Source organism: Chrysemys picta, chromosome 2 (assembly GCF_011386835.1).
Source record: "Chrysemys picta bellii isolate R12L10 chromosome 2, ASM1138683v2, whole genome shotgun sequence".
Classification (NCBI taxonomy): domain Eukaryota; kingdom Metazoa; phylum Chordata; order Testudines; family Emydidae; genus Chrysemys; species Chrysemys picta.
Genome location: NC_088792.1, coordinates 57,829,862 through 57,836,943, shown reverse-complemented (window position 1 = coordinate 57,836,943; position 7,082 = coordinate 57,829,862).

The window sequence follows — 7,082 nt, the reverse complement described above, 5'->3', positions numbered from 1 at the left end:
TAACTGTTTTTCCTTCTTTTCTTTATCTTTAATAAAAGGTTAAAACGGTTTTTAATGGTGTGTTTGCCATGGTACTAAGCACACTGTATATCAAACCCTGGACATGTTTAACACCCTTTTATGTGATTGGGTTATTTTTATACCTTTGGCCCATTTATTCCATCTAAATTAATACAACACCTGGGAGGTTGGAGACCCAAGTTCAAGTCCTTATGCCAATGAGTATTTATTCACAGTGGAATAGACTCCACAGGAGTGACTCAGAGAGCCCTGCCCTAGACTATGCCATAGCCCACTGACTAGGGTCCTCTTGTACAACCCAAGTTCAAATCCCAGAATCAAATCTGGGGCAACCCAAGTTAAAATCCCTGTTTTTCATCAAACCGAGGGGGGAATTGAACCCACATCCCAGGGGAATAGTCTAACCACTGGGATAAAAGTTAAGGGACTCTTCTCCTCAAGCCATTGTGTGAATCTAGCCTTTCATTTCCTTTGCTTTTATTTTTAAAAGTGACAGAAACTAAACTAAACATTTCATTCAACCCAAAGTGAATTTTTGTTGACCTTTTTCAATTTGGCAAAATTTTTCCAGAATTCTCATTTGTTGTTTGGGTTGAACCAATTTTTTTTTCAGTTTTTCAGAACTGCCATTGAACCAAAACCATCAGATATTCACCTAGCTCTAATCGTCTCCTCTAATAATAGGGAAAAACAATAAATAGAAGAAGATTTTTAAAGGCAGCTACTCTATTTTAACTGCAGCAAGTTTCTTGGAAAGTTCAATGAGATATTAATATTTGCAAAGATGTTTTCCAGCACTGAGAGAACACACCAAATCTGGAAAGTGTGAGGTGAACACTGACAGAACTGAAGCTACTTTGTAATAATTCATTACTGTATATAAATGATCTGGAAAAGGGGGTAAACAGGGAGGTACAAAAATTTGCAGACAATACAAAATTATTCAAGATAGTTAAGTCCAAAGCAGACTGTGAAGAGTTACAAAGATCTCACAAAACTGGGTGTCTGGGCAACAAAATGGCAATGTTGATAAATGCAAAGTAATGCACATTGGAAAACATAATCCCAGCTATACAGACAAAATGATGGGATCTAAATTAGCTGTTACCACTCAAGAAAGATATCTTGGAATCATTGTGGTTAGTTCTCTGAAAACATCCACTCAATGTGCAGCAGCATCAAAAAGACTAATAGAATGTTAGGAACTATGAGGAAAGAATAGATAGTAAGATAGAAAATATCACAATGCCACACCTTGAATACTGCATGCAGTATGTCCCATCTCAAAAACGATATATTAGAATTGGAAAAGGAATAGAGAATGGCAACAAAAATGATTAAGGGTATAGAACAGCTTCCATATGAGGAGAGATTAAAAAGACGGACTTTTCCGCTTGGAAAAAGAGACAACTAAAAGGTCTAAAAATCATGAATGGTGTGGAGAAACATAACACATGAACTAGGGGTCACCCAATGAAATGAATAGGCAGCAGGTTTAAAACAAACCAATGGAAGTACTTCACCCAATGCACAGTCAACTCGTGGAACTCATTGCTGTGGGATATTGAAAAGGCCAAAAGTATAACTGGGTTCAAAAAATAATTAGATAAGTTCATGAGGTTAGGTCCAAGACAGGCTACTGGGCTAGATGGACCACTGGTCTGATCCAATATGGCTATTCTTATGTTCTTATACTGACCTGGTTATTGGGATGTTTACTGTATGAATATATTGATTTAGTTTAATAGCGGTCTGTTGGGGAAAACAATCAGGAAAGTAAAAGAATAATTCAAAAATAATAATGCAAACACTTGAGGATTGTTAAAAGACAATGACGGGTAATGAAAAAGTCTGAGAACCAGAAGATCAAAAGGATTATAGCCGTTTAAAATTGAACACTCAAGAAGGGGGAGCTGTCCAGGGAACCAGACAGATAGCAGCACCCATTGGGGTGTCTGAAGAAGTTAGGCATGCCTATATTACCATCAAGGGCTGGTGATGCTTTAGGTAAGGTAGACATATGTGAAGACTATTTATTGTTTTAAAATCTTTTCTCTATATGCTTTGTCCTTACCGAAAAATCAAAAGTACTTTAGTTTTGAGAAGGCTGTTCTGTCACTCTGAACTAGGTCACAGTCTTCCAAAAGGAGGAACAGAAGGTGCCCAAAATCAGTCAAACCCATTGGGTAAGAACAGTTGAAACACTGGGTACTGTAACACAAGGTCTGACACCTTGGGGTGTGCACATAGAAACCAGGAAGGGGACAGAGGAGCAGTTAGCCTTGCAACCAGGAAAAAAACACCTCAGGCAACCAGAGGCATGATCTGATTCAGTCTGAGGACTTGTCTTCAGTACTGGGGTTATTCGACCTAAGTTACACTACTCCAGCTACTTGAATAACGTAGCTGGAGTCAACCTAGTTTAGGTCGACTTACCCCGATGACAGTGAAAGGAAAGACATGCACCAGGGAATGTTTTCATCAAACTACGTTTAATACATATCTTGGGTGTCTATACATAGGCCTGATCAGTCCCATGTTTGGCTCTCAATCCAGTCTTTCACAGTCTGCATTGGAAGTGCTGTCTGTAACTTGATTTCTTCCTTGTCAGATTTTGTAACTGCTTTTGGGTGACAAACAAATATTTTAATTAGAAGTTTTAATATGTAACTATGATACATGCCAAAGATTAATGACCAGCTAAAAGATGATACTTCACAAAACACTGATTTCCTTAAAAATCAGAACTTCTTGCCAAATCTCACTGTAGCTAACTTTCCACAGTATGCCAAAAATATCAGACAAAGAGGCGTCAGTATGATTAATTTCACCGCTATTTCCCCCCACCCCCTCCTCAAACTGACCACTGGGAGCTGTAGACTGGGATGACTAAGCATACACTTTCCACATGTTAACTGAAATGTTTGTCAACAAATGACTTTTTCCCCCTCCATTAACTTGTCTCTAGTCAGCCGCCTTGATCTATTACACAAGAATGATTTGTATGAGTAAACTGAGTAATCTCAGATGACTCTGTTGCTGTTTTGCCTTAATCCATGATAAATTGAAATGGAAAAATAAAGTTCATTAAGAGACAGGGGATCAGATTTAAAAACAAAGACTAGGAAATCCTCTCCTGCTTGTTTAGGAGAAAAAAATATATTGATAATTAGAATGATAAAACAGGACAACACTTTCCAGTGATTTTTCTATTTTCTTCTAAAGGAGAAACATCCCCTAAGCATAAAGCTATTCCACTTCTGGTGGTGATCTCATCAGACCTCCAATGTTGGACAGTACTTGGTTTGGGGACCTCCAAGGATAAACCATGGTGCTGCAGGAAGTGGTATTCGTGGCATTTCAGTAGCTAGCGGTCTTTCCTCTGAATCAGTTCTGAACCAATGAATCACTATAGTACAGCATTTGATTTGTTCAAATCCAGGGTTCTGGTTCTGGCTATTACTAATAAAGTAATACTATAATATCCTTTCAGATTCACATCCTACCCTCAGGTATATACTGTATATACTCGATCATAAGCTGGTTCATTTATAAGCCGACCCCCTTCCCAAGACGGATAAGTAAAAATGGAAAATTTTTATAACCCATTCATAAGCCAACCCTATAATTCAGAGGTCAGCAAACTTTGGCTCCAGAGCCATCAGGATAAGCCGCTGGTGGGCCGAGATGGTTTGTTTACCTCGAGCGTCCGCAGGCACAGAGGTAAACCTAAGTAAACAAAGTGTCCCAGCACGCCAGCTGCTTACCCTGACGGGCTGGGACAGCAACTGGTGGGGAAACTTTTTTGGGGGGAGAAGCTGGGAGTAACCCCTGTGACCACCCCACACATGACCTCACCCCTAGCCCAGGATCCCCACATTCTCCCCATCCCATCCCTTCCCACCCTATCTGGGGAGGATGTCTCTGGCCTGGCTGGTGCTGCTCTGGCAGGCTGGGCAGCACAGCCACAGCCTGCTCCGGTGGGCCAGACCAGGCAGTGCGGCCGCAGCATGGCCAGAAGCAGAGAGACTCTGGCCCCGCCTCTTCCCTTCTGGCTCTGCTGGCTGTGCTGCCTCTCCTTGCTCCCTCTGTTGGGGGGGGGGGAGGGGCTGTGTCCCACCTCTCCCTCTCTATACCCGTTCATAAGCCGACCCCCTTCTCTGGTGCTTCCCTTCTTTACTAAAAACCATTCGGCTTATGAACGAGTATGTACGGTAGGTGCAGATCTCACTGAAGTCAAAGGGAATTCCACATACATCTCAAAAACCAGAACTTAGCCCTGTCCGTTTAGATCTCATGACATGCTTAACTAATGATATTATAATGGTCAAAATCTGAGAACTGTTCAGAAAAAGCATTTGATGTTTGTTTGTGGATCTGCTTTATTTTCTTCAGTGTAAAGACGAGCTCATTTCCAGAACATTGCCTGTAATCTTATTTTCTATTTCTAGCACATATTTTATTATCCTTTTTTTTCCCCACTTGGATTTCTCTACTAGTTCTCTTAATCCACTTTGCTGTGGAAGGGTAACCAGGTCTCCTGACAAGTATCAGAGGGGTAGCCGTGTTAGTCTGAATCTGTAAAAAGCAACAGAGGGTCCTGTGGCACCTTTAAGACTAACAGAAGTATTGGGAGCATAAGCTTTCGTGGGTAAGAACCTCACTTCTTCAGATGCAAATAATGGAAATCTCCAGAGGCAGGTATAAATCAGTATGGAGATAACGAGGTTAGTTCAATCAGGGAGGGTGAGGTGCTCTGCTAGCAGTTGAAGTGTAAACACCAAGGGAGGAGAAACTGCTTCTGTAGTTGGATAGCCATTCACAGTCTTTGTTTAATCCTGATCTGATGGTGTCAAATTTGCAAATGAATTGGAGCTCAGCAGTTTCTCTTTGGAGTCTGGTCCTGAAGTTTTTTTGCTGTAAGATGGCTACCTTTACATCTGCTATTGGGTGGCCAGGGAGGTTGAAGTGTTCTCCTACAGGTTTTTGTATATTGCCATTCCTGATATCTGATTTGTGTCCATTTATCCTCTTGTGTAGTGACTGTCCAGTTTGGCCAAAGTACATAGCATAAGGGCATTGCTGGCATATGATGGCATATATAACATTGGTGGACATGCAGGTGAATGAGCCGGTGATGTAGTAGCTGATCTGGTTAGGTCCTGTGATGGTGTTGCTGGTGTAGGTATGTGGGCAGAGTTGGCATTGAGGTTTGTTGCATGCGTTGGTTCCTGAGTTAGAGTTGTTATGGTGCGGTGCGTGGTTGCTGGTGAGAATATGCTTAAGGTTGGCAGGTTGTCTGTGGGCGAGGACTGGCCTGCCTCCCAAGGTCTGTGAAAGTGAGGAATCATTGTCCAGGATGGGTTCTAGATCACTGATGTGTTGGAGAGGTTTAAGCTGAGGACTGTAGGTGATGGCCAGATATCAGGAATGGCAATATACAAAAACCTGTAGGAGAACACTTCAACCTCCCTGGCCACACAATAGCAGATGTAAAAGTAGCCATCTTACAGCAAAAAAAACTTCAGGACCAGACTCCAAAGAGAAACTGCTGAGCTCCAATTCATTTGCAAATTTGACACCATCAGATCAGGATTAAACAAAGACTGTGAATGCTATCCAACTACAGAAGCAGTTTCTCCTCCCTTGGTGTTTACACTTCAACTGCTAGCAGAGCACCTCACCCTCCCTGATTGAACTAACCTCGTTATCTCCATACTGATTTATACCTGCCTCTGGAGATTTCCATTACTTGCATCTGAAGAAGTGAGGTTCTTACCCACGAAAGCTTATGCTCCCAATACTTCTGTTAGTCTTAAAGTTGCCACAGTACCCTCTGTTGCTTTTTACGGGTCTCCTGAGAGATCCTATCTTTTTTTTCTGACCTAGTGACTGCAAGGCTACCTCTGCTTGTCACCCTTCATAATCTGATGTCTGTATGAGTATATCACCTTTTTTCAAACACAATATACAGCAAGCTGTTCATATAGTGCAAAGATGAGTACAAGAGGAACATTTTCAGAGTGTCATGCAGGAAACATGCACACAAATTCTAAATGGTTAGCTGAACGTTGTGTATACATGTCAAACATCACTTCAAATATATCCTAGAGTGTCAAAATTATTAATCCTTCTAGCTGAGATTCCCAAAGCACTTTACAATTATGAATACATTAAGCCTCGTGGTGACTTTTTAAGGTAGGTTTTATCTGAATTTAAAAGATGAGGGTCAATATTTTCCAAATAGACCTCTAATTTTGAGTTCTCCATTTTTTGTGTTGTAAAATTTAGACACCTAAATGTGGATTTTAAGGCATATCAATCACAAGGAGGTTGCATTAATAGAAGCCATATGAACTCAAACAATTCTGAAGAATCATGTGTTACATCTAAATTCAGGCACCCACAAAAAAATGAGGTGCACAAAAGCAGAAGCCACTTTGGAAAACACTGGCCTTTGTGGTTTGTCTAGTATCATACAAGAAGTCTTTGGCACAGCGAGGAATAGAAGAGGTCTATGACAACCACAAAACTATCCTTATTTAAGATGATTTATGACATCACAAGCTATGGTTCTAAAGCAGACTAAATTCTGCTATTACTTGTCACAGCTTCTTTGTAACAGTGCCCATAAAGATTATGTATTCTCCTACAAAATATTACATGTTTGTAAATGACCCTGTATGTGCTGGTCCACTTAGGGAAACACACTTACCCCCATCCCACTAGCTACTCCTGTAGCTGAAGTGGAAGAAGTTGGTGCTGTTGTGGGTAAGAAGTTCAAAATCAGAAGGTAAACCAAAAACACCCAAAAGCCCAAGGATTTAATTATGTTTTCTTTTTTACATCTTCTTATTTGGATTGGAGGGTCTGACTCATGATTTTTGAACTTTTACAGTTGGCATTATTGCAGTGGATTGCAAATTTGTCTCAATCATCAGCCTACTGCTTAAAGCAGTCCCTGGGCTGACCTTTCAGGGAGCTGATGGATCATACCTGGGATGCAGGGTCACCATGTTTAAAAGCTTTACTTTGGGACAAGTTTGCTGTATCACCTCTGT